Source organism: Scyliorhinus torazame, chromosome 10 (assembly GCF_047496885.1).
Source record: "Scyliorhinus torazame isolate Kashiwa2021f chromosome 10, sScyTor2.1, whole genome shotgun sequence".
In the NCBI taxonomy this organism is placed as follows: domain Eukaryota; kingdom Metazoa; phylum Chordata; class Chondrichthyes; order Carcharhiniformes; family Scyliorhinidae; genus Scyliorhinus; species Scyliorhinus torazame.
The window spans coordinates 173874236-173892720 of NC_092716.1; the positions used below are offsets into that span (position 1 = coordinate 173874236).

General features: G+C 49.3%; 1 protein-coding gene across 2 annotated transcripts in view; it reads left to right on the forward strand.

Moving 5' to 3' along the window:
* The window catches only part of LOC140431052 (anoctamin-9-like), a 368406-nt gene that overhangs the window by 17689 nt on the left and 332232 nt on the right, over positions 1–18485 (forward strand). The window lies entirely within an intron of this gene.

An 18485-nucleotide genomic window follows, 5' to 3' on the forward strand; every position in this document is an offset into this window, starting at 1 on the left:
TATTCATGTATTTGTCAAGATGCCCCTTAAATATCACTATCGTCCCTGCTTCCACCGCCTCCTCCGATAGCGAGTTCCAGGCACCCACTACCCTCTGTGTAAAAAAACTTGCCTCGTACATCCCCTCTAAACCTTGCCCCTCGCACTTTAAACCAATGCCACCTAGTAATTGACCCCTCTACCCTGGGAAAAAGCCTCTGACTATCCACTCTGTCTATGCTCCTCATAATTTGGTAGACCTCTATCAGGTCGCCCCTCAAACTCCGTTGTTCCAGTGAGAACAAACCGAGTTTATTCAACCACTCCTCATAGTTAATGCCCTCCATACCAGTCAACATCCTGGTAAATCTCTTCTACACCCTCTCTAAAGCCTCCGCACCCTTCTGGTAGTGTGGCGACCAGAATTGAACACTATACTCCAAGTGTGGCCTAACTAAGTTTCTATACAGCTGCAACATGACTTGCCAATTCTTATACTCAATGTCCCAGCCAATGAAGGCAAGCATGCCGTATGTCTTCTTGACTACCTTCTCCACCTGTGTTGCCCCTTTCAGTGACCTGTGGACCTGTACACCTAGATCTCTCTGACTTTCAATACTCTTGAGGGTTCTACCATTCACTGTATATTCCCTACCTGCATTAGACCTTCCAAAATGCATTACCTCACATTTGTCCGGATTAAACTCCATCTGCCATCTCTCCGCCCAAGTCTCCAAACAATCTAAATCCTGCTGTATCCTCTGACAGTCCTCATTGCTATCTGCAATTCCACCAACCTTTGTGTCGTCTGCAAACTTACTAATCAGACCAGTTACATTTACCTCCAAATCATTTATATATACTACGAACAGCAAAGGTCCCAGCACTGATCCCTGCGGAACACCACTGGTCATAGCCCTCCAATTAGAAAAGCACCCATCCATTGCTACTCTCTGCTTTCTATGACCTAGCCAATTCTGTATCCATCTTGCCAGCTCACCCCTGTTCCCGTGTGACTTCACCTTTTGTACCAGTTTACCATGAGGGACCTTGTCAAAGGCCTTACTGAAGTCCATATAGACAACATCCACTGCCCTACCTGCATCAATCATCTTTGTGACCTCTTTGAAAAACTCTTTCAAGTTAGAAAAGCACCCCCTGCCACACTATTTTAAACCCTCCCGTGTGACATTAGCAAAACTCGTGGCCAGGATATTTATGCCCCTCCAGTTTAGATTCAACCTGTTTGTCCTTATTGCACAGGTCCCACCTGCCCTGAAAGAGATCTCAATGGTCTTGATATCTGAAACGCTCCCTCCTATACCAGCTGTTTAGCTGTACTATCTTACTATTTCTAACCTCACTGGCACATGGCACTGGGAGTAATCCTGAGATTAGAACCTTAGAGGTCATGGGTGGGATTCTCTGTCGCGTTGCACCAGTTTTCTGGTGCGGTGCACCCCCACTAGCAGCGTGTTTCTCCGTCCCAGTCGTGGTGCCACTGTTCTGGCTGCTGCTGTTGTTTTCCTCTGATAGGCCAAACCCCAAACTGTATCCAAAATGGTATACTTGTTAGAGAGGGGGGCAGCCACAGATGATTCCTCCACTGACTGCCTGCCCTTCTAATAGTCACCCATCTATCTTCCTGCATCTTGGGTGTAAGCACATCTCTAAAACTCCCATCTACCACACTTTCCTTCACCTGCAAGCTCCAAGGTGCATCCAACTATTGCTCCAACTGATCCATGTAGTCCGTGAGGAGCTGCAATTGGGTGCACTTCCTGCAAATGTAGTTGTCTAGAATACTGGCAGCTTCACGGACCTCCCACATATCACAAGTGAAGCATTTTATCTATCTAACCGCCATTTCTAGAACTAATTAATAAATAAGTTAAAAAATAATACTTATCAAATAGATACTTACTAAATTGAGAGGGTAAAGGCAAAATGGATGGAGGAGTTGGGGCCGATACTGGAGGAAGGGGTGTGGTGTGAGGCATTGGGGAGAGTAATTGTCTTGCGTAAGGCTGAGCCTCATTCAGTTAAGGGTAGTTTTCCGAGCGCATCTCACTAGAGCGAGGATGAGCCGCTTTTTTGTTGGGACAGAAGATAGGTGCGAGCGTTGTTCAAGGGGATCTGCACATCACACACGCATTCTCTGGTCGTTCACCAGGCCGGTAGAGCTTCGTGGGTCCTTTTTTGACACCATTTCGGAAATCCTGAATGTGGGGGTGTAACCCTGCTCACTGGATGTGATTTTTGGGGTCTCTGATGTGACAGAACAGCAGGAACAGCAGGGCGCAGGGGAGGATGTCCTGGCTGGAAATTAGCACTGCCGAAGGCTTAGATGTGGCTGGGTGATTTGATGGCGTTTGTGCACCTCAATAAGGTCAAATACACCTTGAGAGGGTCAATCGTGGGGTTCTATCGAAGGTGGCGGCCGTTTACAGTATACGTGAAAGAATTGGCACTGTTAGAATGTAAGGGGGTTTTGTTTGTTTATAAGAGGGGTCGTCCGAGTGGTGGGGGTAGGGGTGAGAGTCTTTTTAAAAAGCGTTCGTTTATGGAATTTTGTTGAAAATATTTGTCATGGTTCACATCTTTTATATTCTTTTGTATGAAGTGTTAAATATTTAATAAAAATAATTTCCAAAAAAGACTTGCAAGTAACATAAAAGCAGACTGTAAAAGATTCTATAAGTAGGTAAACCGAAAATGATGAGTGAAGACAAATGCAGGTCGCTTACAGTCTGTACAGGAGCATTTATAATGGGAAACAACAAATTGGCAGATCAATAATTCCTCGAAATGATAGGGAACCAGGAGGCTTGTGAGAAAGAGGAAATGGAGCAAATTAGTAATAGTGCTGAAGAAATTAATGTAACCGAATGCCGATAAAGCCCCAGGGCCGGATAATCTGCATCGTAGGGTAGGAAGCTTTGACAGAATCATGGGGATTTTGGGAGTGTTTGGTCTCTTTCTGGGGTATAAGTTCAACATGGGGAAAAGTGAGATATTCCCAGTTAATGCCTGGGGACAGGAGAGGAGTTGGAGTTTGGAGGGCTGCCACTCCGATTGGTTGGGCCGAGTTTTTGTTAAGTTGGGATACAAGTAGCGCGGAGTTGGGCTCAGTTGCATAAGTTGAATTTTGCGGTAGGTATCCAGGATGAGTCGGTTCTTTTGGGGGCTGGATGATATTGCGGGCAGTGTGCGGGGATGGTGGGGGGGGGGGGGGGTGGGGGGGGGGGTGCTTGTAAACCATGTCTATATGTTTTGGGAGTGTTCAAAGTTGAGGGGGTTTTGGACGGGATTTGCAGATATGATGTCAAAGATTTTGGGGGTAACAGTACCTCTGAGTCCGTAGGGGTGGCAATATTTCAGAGGATTCGGGAGCGCAGATGGGGGGAGAGGCTGATGTATTGGCCTTTGCCTCCCTGATAGCCTGAAGCTACCGAGTGTCGGGCTGTGGGTGAGCGATTTGACAGAGTTCCTGCACTTAGAGAAGAATATGTTTGCCATTAGGTGGGCAGAGGAGGGCTTCTCCTCTAGGTGGAAGCTGACCATTGACTTCTTTAAGAATTATTGAGTCATTAGCGGGGATGTGGGGGGCGGTTCTCTTTTTTCAGTTCACGTTGGGTTAAAACTTAAAAAGGGGGGGCAAGTGCTGGGGTGGCAGCGGGTAGAGTGGGGGGGAGATGGTTGGGTGGGTGCAAGGGTGTTTTGGGTGTTTGCTGTTGCCGCGGTTGGTCTTTGTGTTATTTCTTCTTTGTTATGTATGTATTTGAAAATGCCTCCAATAAAATGTTTTTCAAAAAATAAGGAAGGCAAATGGTATCTGACCTTCATTGAAGAGGACTTGAGTACAGGAGCAAGGATATCTTAGTTCAGCTGTACAGGGCCTTGGTGAGACCACATCTGGGCTATTGTGTGCAGTTTTGGTCTCCTTATCCAAGAAAGGATACACTTGCAATCGAATGACTGCAGCAACGGTTCAAAAGACTATGAGTAGAGATTGGGTCAACAAGGCCTGGGCTGTCTAGAATGAGTGGGACCAGATGAGTCCACTGGCGGCCATTGTCGAGCCACCACCACTGACGGAAAACATGCAATGGGGAGGCCAGAAAATCCCACCCTAAGTTTATTTCCTGTCATTAACCTTGGTACCACAACTACCCCGTGTAACTAAAATACATTTTTGAATAATTCTGCGAATCCCGGAACTATTACAATCTTCCCTCAGTTTGTCTGCCTTGGCTCTGAAACCAGCATTCTAGTTACACTTTTCACATGCGCTCTGCAGTTTAGTAATCACACTAGCTATAATAACAATGTATGGTCAGCACGGTAGCACAGTGGGTAGCACTGTTGCTTCACAGCTCCAAGGTCCCCGGTTCGATTCCCGGCTTGGGTCACCGTCTGTGTGGAGTCTGCACGTTCTCCCCGTGTCTGAGTGGGTTTCCTCCGGGTGCTCCGGTTTCCTCCCACAAGTCCCGAAAGATGAGCTGTAAGGTGAATTGGATGTTCTGAATTCTCCCTCTGTGTACCCGAACAGGTGTCGGAATATGGCGGCTAGGGGCTTTTCACAGTAACTTCATTGCAGTGTAAATGGAAGCCTACTTGTGGCAATAAAGATTATTATTATTAAAACAATTCTCACGCTATCGTGTGTCCCAAGTCTCAAAACTGATTGAAGCAACACGAGCCACGGAGTCTTAGAATTACACTTAACTTCTCCATTTGCTTTTTAGATTTTGCAAGCTCCACCTGAGATGTTGAAACTTCAGCCCAATTATAAATACATGAAACCAAATTTCATAGCCGCATTTCTGCTACTTCATGAAACAATTTCAGAGAAACAGTGGAATCTAACATTGACCAATTTTTGAAACTCTGTACAGCATACTGCAGTGTCAATGAATCAAAAAGTTTTAGTCAAAGGTTACATTATGATTCATGGGCAAATTGTTGCTCAGTGTGAACTTACCCACCATGCAATTTCTGTATGTACTGAGTTGCGGGCATCTTGGTGATGGGGGGCACAACATGTAACCCCTTTGATAGCTTCAAACTTAAGGACAAGAAAATTCTGCGAAGTCTGTCACTTCTAAGAGTTGGCTAGTAATGCCCGCTGGGAAGTGCCTTTGGAAATGGATATTGGATGACAACAGATAGGACAGGAGGTGTCAGCAGCAATGTTTTGGGAAGCTTTGAAGGTGATGGTCCGAGATGAGATTATTTTGTTTAAGGCTCATAGGGAAAGGTGGAGGAGTGAGGAGCATCGGCAGCTATCAGACAAGATAGTTGAGGTGGATAGGAGATACTCAGCAGCCCCCACAAAGGAGTTATTGGCAGGAAGGAAGAAATTGCAGGGGACGTTTGATAGGTTGACAATAGACAAGGCGGTGGGGCAGCTGTGGAGGGCGAGAGGGGTGCAGTACAAGTATAGGGAGAAGGAGAGTTGTATGTTGGCCCACCAGGTGTGGTGTCAGGGGTATTTTGCAGGTAAGGGCAGAGAAGGAGGAGCTGGTGTCGGAGCCAGAAAAGATAAATGAGTGTTTCGGGGGTTCTACGAGAAGCTGTATAAGACTGAGCTGGGTGGAGAGGCGGGGGATATGGGGCAGTTTCTGGATGGGTTGAAGTTCCAGAGCTGGAGGAGCAGGAGAGGCAAGCACTGAAGGAGCCACTGGGGCTGAGGTAATGGATTGTATCAGGGGAATGCAGTCGGGGAAGGCCCCGGGGCCGGACTGTTTTTTGGCGGAGTTTTCTAAGCAGTTTGCGATAGAGTGGGCATCCCACTTGTTGGGATATTCAGTGAGGCGAAGGAGAGGGGTGAGTTGCCAACAATGTTATCACAGGCATCGATATCGTTGATCCCATAGGAGGGGAAGGACCCATTGGAGTGTGGGTCCTACAGGCTCATTTCTTTGTTGAACATGGACGTGAAGTATTGGTGAAGGTGTTGGCGTGTAGGTTGGAGGGGTGCATGCCAGAGGTGGTCTCTGAGGGTCAAATGGGTTTTGTGAAGGGTAGGCAGCTCTCCAGTAACATTAGGAGGCTGCTGAATGTAGTTATGACTCCGTCAGCGGGGCGGATGTTATATCTATGGATGCGGAAAAGTCCTTTGACGGGGTAGAGTGGAGGTATCTATATGAAATTCTGGATAGGTTTGTGTTTGTACCGAAGTTTATGGTGTGGGTTTGTCTTTTGCATGCGCTCCCTGCTAATGTTCTAGGGGCACCGGTTCAAATCCCACCCCAGTTGCTGGAATTTAAATAATTTCAGTAAATTTGGAATGAAAAGCTCGTCTCAGTATGATTACCATGAAAGCACTGTTATTAAAACTAATGCCCTTGAGGAGCCAATTACTGATTTTGCATCTGGAACATGAATGAGAAACTGTGAATGAGGAACATGAATGAAAAAAAGCTTATTATTACCAAGATGGAAATTTGCCGTCTTTACAAGACTGGCTTACATGTGACTCTGGACCCACAGCAATGTGGTTGACTCTCAAATAACCTCTGAAATAGCTGAGCAAGCAAGTCAATGGTATAAAACTGCTATGAAATCTTAAAGAAATTAAACTGAATGGACCATCCGGCATCGACCTAGACACTGGTAATGACAAAGGCAGATGCATCCCTACAAAGTCCTCCTGACTAACATTTGAGGACATGTGCCAAAATTGAGAGATTGACCCACAGTCAACTCACAGAATCATACCTTGCAGGTAATGTCCCAGACACCACTGTCACCTTCCCTGGAAATGTCCATTCCCTTTTTTTTTAACTCATTTTATTCAAACCAATATCAAAGTAGGTTACAGCAAATACACATCCTGGGAAACATTCTTCCCAACAATTAACTATACAGTTTGCACAGATTTTTCTCCTTTTTCACTCCTTTTCATCGCCGTGCAATGAGAGAGGCGAAGGCCAAGACATCGGCCTTCCTCCTCTCCATGAACTCTGGCTTCTCTGAAACCCCAAATATCGCCACCAAAGGGTCCGGGTCCACCTCCTCCTCCACTATCCTCGCTAAGACCGCGAACACTCCCGCCCAGAATCTTCCCAATTTTTCACAACCCCAAAACATGTGCGCATGATTCGCTGGCACCCACCCACACCTCTCACGCTCATCTGCTACCCCCTAAAGAACCCACTCATTCTCGCCCGAGTCATATGCACCCTGTGCACCACCTTAAACTGTATCAGGCTCATCCTTGCACAAGAGAAGGTCCCGTTTACCCTTTGCAGTGCCTCACTCCATACTCCCCAATTGATCTCCATTCCCAACTCCGCTTCCCATTCCACCACCCGCTCGCCTCCCTGCTCCCCCAGCTACTTATATATATCCCCAATTCTTCCCTCCCCTTCCACATCTGGAAGCAGCAGTCGCTCCAGCAGGGTGTATCCCGGCAATCTAGGGACCCCTTCCAGACCTCTCGTGCACAATCCCTAACCTGCAGATACCTGAACTCACTACCCCTCGGCAGCTTTACCCTCTCCCTTGGCTCCTCCAGACTGGCGAACCCTTCCTCCAAATACAAATCCTCACCTTGACCAGCCCCACTTCCCTCCACCTCCTGTATACACTATCCATCCCCCCCCACCCCGGCTCAAACCCATGATTCTCGCACAGCGGCGTTAGCACCGACATCCCTTCCACCCTAAAATGCCTCCTCAGCTGATTCCATATCTTCAACGTGGACTGCACCACTGTGCTCCCTGAATACCTACTCGGAGCCATTGGCAATGCTGTCTTCACCATAGCCCTCAAACTAGACCCCTTACAAGATTCCTCCTCCATCCTAACCCACTCTACCCCCTTCTCCTTCCCACCACCACCGCACCTTGTCCACATTCGCTGCCCAATAATAATGAAGCAAGTTTGGTAACGCTAATCCCCCCCTGCTGCCTCTGTAGCAGGGTCCTCCCCACCCTCGGCACCTTCCCTGCCCATACAAAGTCAGAAATGATTGGTGTCCACTTTCCGAAAAAAGGCCTTTGGTATAAAGATCAGGAGAGCCTGAAAGATAAACAAGAACCTCGGCAGAATATTCATTTTCACCACTTGAACCCTCCCCGCCAACGTTAAGTGCAGTGTATCCCACCTCTTAAGATCCTCCCTGGCCTCCTCCACCAGCTTCATTAAGTTCCACTTATGGAGCCCCGTTCATTCCTTCGCTACCTGAATCCCCAAGTACCTAAACCTATCCCTCGCTACCATAAGTGGCATCCCCCCTAAATTAGCCCACTGTGCCAGCTCATTCACTGGGACTACCTTGCTTTTCCCTACATTCAGCTTGTATCCCGAGAACCCTCCAAACCTCCCCAATACGCCCATAATCCTTCCCATACTCTTCAACGGATCCGAAACATACAGCAAGAGGTCATCGGCATAGAGCGACACCCGATGCTCCCTCTGTCCCCTCATTATCCCCTGCCACTCTGCCGACCCCCTGAGAGCCATCGCCAACGGCTCTACGGCCAGCGCAAACAGCAGCGGCAACAGCCTCGTACCCCTGTGTATGTCAAAGCTTCGTGAGCTCATATCATTCGTCCTCACCCTCGCTCTTGGTGCCACAAACAGCAACTGCACCCATGCCACAAATCTCGGCCCAAACCCAAACCTACCCAAAACTTCGAACAAGTACCGCCACTCCACCCGATCAAATGTCTCCTCCGCGTCCATGGACGACACCACCTCCGGTACTAGAGCTCTCGACGAACTCATCAACACATTCAACAGCCGTCTTGTATTACCCGCGAGCTGCCTGCCCTTCACGAAGCCTGTTTGATCTTCTGCAACCACCCCCAGGACACAATCCACCATCCTCCCCGCCAACAACTTAGCCAATACTTTCACATCCGTGTTCAATCGTGATATGGGTCTATACGACACACGTTCCATCGGATCCTTCCCTTTTTTTGGGATTAGTGTGATTACTGCCTGCTTCATCGTCTCCGGCAACTCCCCCTTCTCCAGTGCTTCATTAAACGCCCCCAACAGATGTGGTGCCAGGTCCGCCGCAAATTCCTTATAAAATTCTGCCGGGTACCCATTCGGCCCAGGGGCCTTCCCCGACTTCATACCCCAATACTATCCAGCACCTCCCTCAGCCCCAGGGGCTCCTCCAATGCCTGCCTCTTTGCTTCTTCCGCCTGGGGAAATTCCAGCTCGACCAGAAACCACCCCATGTCCTCCTCCTCTCCTCCTGGGTCTACCTCATAAAGTCCCTGGTAATACTCTCTAAATGCCTCATTTATCTTCCCTGGCTCTGACGCCACATCCCCAGCCCCAATCCGGATCTTCAATATTTCCCTGGACACAGCCTGCCTCCGCAGCTGGTGCGCCAGCATGCGGCTCGCCTTCTCCCCATTCTCGTATTGCACCCCTCTTGCCCTACGCAGTTGCCCTATTGCCCTCCCCGTTGACAGCCTGCCAAATTCCTCTGCAACTTTTTCCTCCTCACCAATCCCTCCACGGTGGGCATCCTCGAATATTCCCTGTCCATCTCCGCTATCTCACTCACTAGACGATCATGTTCCGCCCTCCTTTCCTTATTCGCATGAACCGTAAATTAGAAAATTTCTCCCCGGACCACTGCCTTCAGTGCTTCCCAAAAAATGCCCACCGACACCTCCCCATTCTGATTGAACTCCACATAATCCCTAATCGCCAACCGCACCTTATCACAAAAACCTCCATCCGCCAACAACTCCGAGTCAAACCTCCACCCCTGCCTCTGCTCTCGTCCCGAACTGAACCGAATATCCAGCCCGTGGGGTACATGATCCGAGATAACTATCCCCGCATACTCTGCCCCCTCCACCCAAACCAGAATCTCCCGACTCACTACAAAGTAGTCAATCCTCGAATACACCTTATGGACGTGTGAAAAGAAGGAATACTCCCTTACCCCTGGGTTCTGAAAGCGCCATGGATCCACCATACCCATCCTCTCCATTAACCCCCCCCAGCTCCCTCGCCATTCGTACCCTACCCATCGACCTGGGGCTCGATCTATCCACCCTCGAATCCAGGATACAGTTAAAATCTCCTCCCATCATCAACTGGTGCGTGGCCAAATCCAAGATTGCTGCCAGCAACCCTCTCATAAAACCCACACCAATTTGGGGCATACACATTTACCAATACGACCGGTGCCCCTTCCAATACCCCACTCACAATCACATATCTCCCACCTGGATCCCTCACCTCCTTCGCACTCACAAATCCCATTTTTTTGCTCATTAAAATCGCCACACCCCTTGATTTTAAATCGAACTCCGAGTGAAAAATCTGCTCGACTCACCCCTTCCTTAACCTAACCTGGTCCTTCACACGGCGGTGAGTCTCCTGCAAAAAGATAACCCCCGCTTTCAAGCTCCTGAGGTGCGTGACCTTTTTAACCGGCTCATTCAGTCCCCGGACGTTCCATGTCACCAACCTTACCGGAGGCTTGTGCCTCCAATCCCCTCCAATTCCCACCAGCAAGTCAGACCCACCAGGGGTGGGAGCACAGTTGTATACAGTCGGAAAGGAGTTGCCCTGGGAGTCAACATTGACTCTGGATCTCATGAAGTCTCATGGCATCAAGTTAAACACCGACAAGGAAACTGCCTGCTGATAACCACATGCCCTCCGCCGGTTCCTCGCTCAGCTGATGAATACTCCATGCTGAACACCATTTGGACAAAGCACTAAGGCTGGGGACTTCAATGTCTATCACCAAATGTGGCTGGGTCGCACCACTACAGAGCAAGCTGGCTGATTTATAAACATCATAGTTGCTAGATTGGGCATGCAGCAGATGGTGTGGGAACCAACAAGAGGGAAAAAACAATTTGACCTTGTCCTCACCTAGCTATGGCAGATGCATCTATTCTTGACCGAATCGGTCGGAGTGACCACAGCATAGTCCTTATGGAGAAGAAGCCACGTCTTCACATTGAGGATGTTTGGAAAGCATTAATGCTCCCCAGTGCTTAAGTTAGAATTGGAGCTTTAATTGTTTAATAGACCACACTTTTTGTTTGATAAATTCATACATATGCTGAAAGATTAAAAAATATACATGTAAAGGAAATACAGGTGGCATTGTGCAGTTGAAAGAGCAGTGATTGTAGAACACAATAAAATGGAGTTGAAAAAGTCAAGACTTGCTTTCTAGTTCTTATTACAGAGATACCATCAGAATTTAATAATGGTAGTAGAGGATGGTTCCTGCTAGTAAGTACAAAAGATTGCAAACTGAGAATACTCTGGATGAAAGACTATGGCCGGGATTCTCCGACCCAGCGCCGGGTCAGAAAATCCCTGGGGGGATGCGGGAATCGCGCCCTGACGCCGGCTTCCCCATTCTCCGGCGCGATTCTCGGGCGCCCGTGTGATTCCCGCCGCGCTGGTCGCGGACCGTTGACAGCGGCACCCCCGACGATTGTCCGGGCCCCGATGGGTTGAGTGGCCGCGTGTTTGGCCGAGTCCCGCCGGCGTGGGTTACTCAGTTCCCACACGGCGGGACCTGGAAGGTGAGTGTGCAGGGGCCATCCTGGAGGGAGGGCGGGGGGATCCGACCCTGGGGGGTCCCCCGCGGTGGCCTGGCCTGCGATCGGGGCCCACCGATCGGTGGGCGGGCTGGTTCCTTGGGGGCCTACTTTATTCTGCGCCGGGCCCCTGTTGGGCTCCGCCATATTGCCCAGGGGCCGGTGCGGAGAAGGGAACCCCTGCACATGCGCAGAGGTACAGCGGCCGTAGCGCGCATGCGCAGAAATATGCCGGCCGTTCCACGCATGCGCGGATTCACGACGGTCGTTCTGCGTATGCGCGAACCCGCGCCGGCCGTTTCGCGCCGGCTGTCGCTGCGGGGACCACTCCAGCACCAACGTAGCCTCCTAGGAAGGGGAGAATTTCTCACTTTTGGGAACCGTTGACGCCGGCGTGGTTGCCGCCGGTTTTCACGCCGGCGTGGGGACATTATAAGAGAATCCCGCCCATTATTCTGAATTCTAACCTAAGAAGAGTGAGTTAGATAAATTTGGAAAACAAATGGGTGAATCCAAGTGCAGAGTGTTGGGGTATGACTACCATCCATTGTTTGATGAGTGTCAACCATATAACCAATGGAAGAGTGAAGTTACCATGTTGAATCATAGAATCACTATAATGTGGAAGGAGACCATTCGGCGGGTCTTCTTCACTGTTGCTGGGTCAGCATTATTGGTACACCGATACCCATGGACTGCAGTTTCAAGATGGAGGATGGGTCAGTTAGTAAGGCAATAACAACTCACTTTTGACAGGTCCTTTGGCTGGGGCCCAGTGGTCCCTCACCTCTGCGGCGTCCGCCAGCCACCGCGTTGGTGACCGCTCTGTCCTCAGCTACCCGCCACCTCCAGCGCCCGCTCCTCAAAGGTGGTGAGGATTCTTATGTCCGGCACCCCACCGCCAGTCTGGACCCACTCCTGGCGATTGTGGGAGAGCACCTGAGGAGGCACAGAGAGGGCATCGTTAGCCACATGAATGGTTCACAGTGATGGTGGAGGGTGTGACGGAAGGATTGGGGGGATTGAAGGGACGAGGGGGTGGAGGGAAGGTTGTGGGTCGCATGGAGAGTTGGGAGTGGATTCTCGTGTGGAGGAAAAAATGTCTCCGGGGGGGGGGTGGGGGGGGGGGGGGGGGGGGGGGGGGACATTGGTGTCTACTCACTCATGCTGCCCGGTTTAGGGCCTCACTCCACACCCCATCCAAAATTGACATAGCACCCTGTCTGAAGTGTTACCTAAATTGTCACCATATTTTCAAGGTGGCCACCATCACTGGATTGAAAATCCATTCATTGGGGAAAAGGGAAGGGGACCCATAACCAGTGCCCTTAGGCTGGTACCTTTACAGTCATTCCTCGCCATCTGCCTCCTCATGGACTCTGCCCCTCTGTGTTACCTCCTTACCTTTTCAATATTCACAGCCCAAAAATAATGTAACAGGTTGGGCAATGCAAGACCTCCTCATTGTCTATTCCTTTGTAAAACCCCCTACGGGGACTTACTTGCCCAAATAAAAGTTGAGATCATCTTATTTACGGCTGTAAAAAAAGACTTTGAAAGGAAAACTGGAAGGCACTGAAAGAAAAACAGAAATCTTGGGAGGATATTCATTTTAATCGATTGGATCCTTCCAGCCAAAGTCAGCGGGAAGCTATCCCATCTCTTAATGTCCTCCTTCACCGCTCTAACCAGGGCGCCAAAATTTAGCTTCTGTAATGAGGCCCAGTCGTGGGCCATGCACTCCCAGATAATGGAAGTTGGACCTGGTCAGGCAAAAAGGCAACTTCCTCAGGTCCGCTCCCCTTCCTGGGGGATTCACCAGAAAACATTTGCTTTTACCCAGATTCAATCAGTACTGCGAAATGGAGCGAAAACACTTGAGCAGTTTCATTATCTCCTCTGCACTGGAGAGTGGGTCCGTCATATATAGTAACAGATCGTCTGCATATAAGGACATCCTATGTGTGGTCCCTGCCCACTCTATCTATTCCCCTCCACTTTGCAGATGACCTCAGTGCAATAGCCAGCGGTTCAACAGCCTGGGCAAACAGTTGAGGAGACAATGGATACCTCTGTCTTGTGCCTCTTCCCAGTCAGAAGTTTAAAGCATATGTATGGACACTGGCAGTGGGGCCTCTATTCAAAAGCCAATCCAAGATATAAACATGGGTCCATAACTAAATCTGCACAAGACCTCAAATAAATAGCTCCATTCCTTAATTGCATCCATATAAATAATCATCTCTGTTTCAGGGGATGGAGAGGGGCCAGAACCACATTAAGCAGCCTCCGGACATTGGCGAACAGATGTCTCCCCTTGATAAATCCTGCCTGTTTTTCTGAAATTATCCCCGGGACGCAGGATGTCTTGCCAATACCTTCGCTAGAAACTTTGCATCTGTCTTCGATAAGCGGGCAGCAAAATCAAAGACCCTTCCCACCCGGCTTACTCACTCTTCCAACTTCTTCCATCGGGCAGGAGATATAAAAGTCTGAGAACACGCACGAACAGACTCAAAAACAGCTGCTTCTTCTCCACTGTTACCAGACTCCTAAATGACCCTCTTACGGACTGAACTGATCTCTTCACACATCTTCTCTACTGAGTATGCTTCACCCGATGCCTATATATTTACATTGTGTATTTTATGTTTGCCCTATTATGTATTTTCTTTTCATGTACAGAATGATCTGTCTGAGCTGCACACAGTTCAATACATTCCACTGTACCTCGGTACACGTGACATTAGACAAATCAACACATCTCAGAGAGCAGACACCCGTGCCTCAGAGAGAGCTGACTCTCGCATCTCAGAGAGCAGACACCCGTGCCTCAGAGAGAGCTGACTCTCGCATCTCAGAGAGCAGACACCCGTGCCTCAGAGAGAGCAGACTCTCGCATCTCAGAGAGCAGACACCCGTGCCTCAGAGAGAGCTGACTCTCGCATCTCAGAGAGCAGACACCCGTGCCTCAGAGAGAGCAGACTCTCGCATCTCAGAGAGCAGACACCCGTGCCACAGAGAGAGCAGACTCTCGCATCTCAGAGAGCAGACACCCGTGCCTCAGAGAGAGCGGACTCTCGCATCTCAGAGAGCAGACACCCGTGCCTCAGAGAGAGCGGACTCTCGCATCTCAGAGAGCAGACACCCATGCCACAGAGAGAGCAGACTCTTGCATCTCAGAGAGCAGACACACACGTCACAGAGAGAGCAGACTCTCGCATCTCAGAGAGCAGACACCCGTGCCTCAGAGAGAGCTGACTCTCGCATCTCAGAGAGCAGACACCCGAGCCTCAGAGAGAGCTGACTCTCGCATCTCAGAGAGCAGATACCCGTGCCACAGAGAGAGCAGACACTCGCATCTCAGAGAGCAGACACCCGTGCCACAGAGAGAGCAGACTCTCGCATCTCAGAGAGCAGACACCCATGCCACAGAGAGAGCAGACTCTTGCATCTCAGAGAGCAGACACACACGTCACAGAGAGAGCAGACTCTCGCATCTCAGAGAGCAGACACCCGTGCCTCAGAGAGAGCTGACTCTCGCATCTCAGAGAGCAGACACCCGAGCCTCAGAGAGAGCTGACTCTCGCATCTCAGAGAGCAGATACCCGTGCCACAGAGAGAGCAGACACTCGCATCTCAGAGAGCAGACACCCGTGCCACAGAGAGAGCAGACACTCGCATCACAGAGAGCAGACACCAGTGCCACAGAGAGAGCAAACACTCGCATCTCAGAGAGCAGACACCCGTGCCACAGAGAGAGCAGACACTCGCATCTCAGAGAGCAGACACCCGTGCCACAGAGAGAGTAGACACTCGCATCTCAGAGAGCAGACACCCGTGCCACAGAGAGAGCAGACTCTCGCATCTCAGAGAGCAGACACCCGTGCCACAGAGAGAGCAGACACTCGCATCTCAGAGGGCAGACACCCGTGCCACAGAGAGAGCAGACTCTCGCATCTCAGAGAGCAGATACCCGTGCCTCAGAGAGAGCTGACTCTCGCGTCTCAGAGAGCAGACACCCATGCCACAGAGAGAGCAGACTCTCGCATCTCAGAGATGAGACACACACGTCACAGAGAGAGCAGACTCTCGCATCTCAGAGAGCAGACACCCGTGCCTCAGAGAGAGCTGACTCTCGCATCTCAGAGAGCAGTCACCCGTGCCACAGAGAGAGCAGACTCTCGCATCTCAGACAGCAGACACACACGTCACAGAGAGCACACTCTCACATCAGAGAGAAGACTCTCACATCACAGAGAGGTGACTGGCACATTAGAGAGCGGACAGACACATCATAGAGAGCAGACACAGAGATCACAGAGAGCAGACTGGCACATTAGAGAGAGGACAGAGACATCATAGAAAGCAGACACACAGGTCACAGAGAGCAGACTCTGGCATCACAGTGAACAGACTCACACATCACAGAGAGAGCAGACTCTCGCATCTCAGAGAGCAGACACCCGTGCCTCAGAGAGAGCTGACTCTCGCATCTCAGAGAGCAGACACCCGTGCCTCAGAGAGAGCAGACTCTCGCATCTCAGAGAGCAGACACCCGTGCCACAGAGAGAGCAGACTCTCGCATCTCAGAGAGCAGACACCCGTGCCACAGAGAGAGCAGACACTCGCATCACAGGGAGCAGACTCTCCCATCACAGAGAGCAGACTCTCCCATCACAGAGAGCATCTCACTGAGAGCAGATTGACTCATTAGAGAGCAGACTCTCACATCACAGGGAGCAGACTCTCCCATCACAGAGAGCAGACTCTCCCATCACAGAGAGCAGACTCTCCCATCACAGAGAGCAAACTCTCGCATCACAGAGAGCAGTGAGCAGACTCACATATCACAGAGAGTAGTCACACATCAAAGGGAGCAGACTCATACCACACTGTGTGCAGACTCACACCACACTGACAGCAGACTGCAAGACTGACACCAAATATTGTTACCTCCCTGGCAAGGAAAGCCACTGACAGCTGATGTCCTCCTCCTCCTACCCCCACCCCCTGAGTTGCTCAGTGGCCTCTGCCCCTTTCGACTCTGTGGTGCTGTGAAAACAGTGGTGCTCACCTCCTTCCTCCCTTTTGGAGGTCACGGCACCTGGTTCCCATTTGTAAGAGCCGTAATGATTCACACTGGTATGCATCATGGCTGGTGGGTGGGAAGTTTAGTTGAGGGCAGAAGATATGACGATAAGCCCGCTAAGTATACCATAATGAATTCAAATTCATGCTAATCAGGGTTGCACCTTTCCTGGGAGTAAATCGTGTCATTGGAGGGCCTTTGAAGATTGCAATGCGAAATCGCCGGCGCAAATCCCGTTTTTGGCCTGACGTGATTTAGTGGCCATAGGGAAGTAGGTGATTGGCCGTGATAAATTGCCCTTAGTGTCCAAAAGTTTAGTTGGGATTACTGGGTTACGAGGATAGGGTGAGGTGTGGGCTTAAGTGGGGTGCTCTTTTCAAGGGCCAGTGCAGACCCGATGGGCCGAATGGCCTCCTTCTGCACTGTAAATTCTATGATTCGATGATTTGCGTCCATGGCTAACGGGGCTGCTAAATCATGGCGATTAATGCTGAACAACAATACAGCAACATCTAATGGACTCCAACAGATAGGTATAGTACAGAGTTTCTAATGGCGAAGATCGAACACAACACTGAAGAATACCACCCTAACTCTCTCATTAGTGTATCACCAGTTTCATCCTCACACCGAGCTTTGTGATACTTAATTCCTGCACCTACCAGTTCATTTCCATCATATTACCAGCCCTTGATTACATTTAGTGTAATCATAGTCAAACACTTATGATTATAATCTTTCAGAGAACTAAACAAGGAAATATGACTGAACACAAATAGGCCTGTAATCATGCACACAGAAACATGGAAAGTACTTTGTGGGATTTGTGCGAAGCAATCAAGTGCTATTTAAGTAAAAATTCTTAATTACTCTTTCAGGTTGGGATTGCTGATAATCTCACTGTTGGAATCTAATCCTCTAATCTGCTTTACACCTCTTATGTTTGATGCATTTCACTGTTTTCAATGGCCACGCATTCTGCAGTTGGTATGATTCTTGCCCACATGCATACAACGGCTTTGCATATTGAGCATTGAAATATTATTGCAGGTAAAGGTTTTTTAAATTACACTGTGGGAATTATTGCCTGCAATTGGATGCTTTGCGACATGCTTAATTGGTTTGTTTAAAGAATTATTAAAGGAGTTTCCAAAATTAGAGGTACAGACAGGTATTTCTGTAATCGGCACCACACTGTCCACATGGTGCTTTGCCTCCCTGATGCCAGGGTAAAGCACTTTACTGAGAGGATGCTGAATATTCTTCAGGGAGAAGGGAGTGAACCAGAAATTGTGGCACATGTCACCAATGGCATAGAGGGGAGGCAGGCACTGAGATCTTATGGTCGTACTTTTAGGAGCTGGTGAGAAAGTAAAAAATGGAACCTCAGAAAGCAGTAATCTCTGGATTAATCCCAGTGCCAGATGTGAGATTAAAACTATGAAGGATCAATGCGTGGCTTCAAACATGGGGCAGGAGTACAGCCTTCACATTCTTGGGGCACTGGGACCAGTTGTGGGATGATGCACTTATTCAAAAGGAATGGGTTGCACCTCATCAGGACCAAGACCAATGCTCTCACAGCGAGATTTACTAGTGTAGTTGGAAAAGGTTTAAACTAATTTGATAAGGAGTGGGCACCAGTGTATGGAAGTAAAAAAGGAGAATAAAATACATAAAGGAGTAAGTATGTTGGATGAAAGGAGAGACGGAAATAGTATCCTATTAGTTAGGAGCAGGCTAAGAAGGATTACAATGAATACAAAGACAGATTTAGAATGCATATAAGCACACGTGTGCTGAAGAATGTTGGAGACCATGAATAAAATAGCCATGTGGGAATATGATATAATGGCAATAACAGC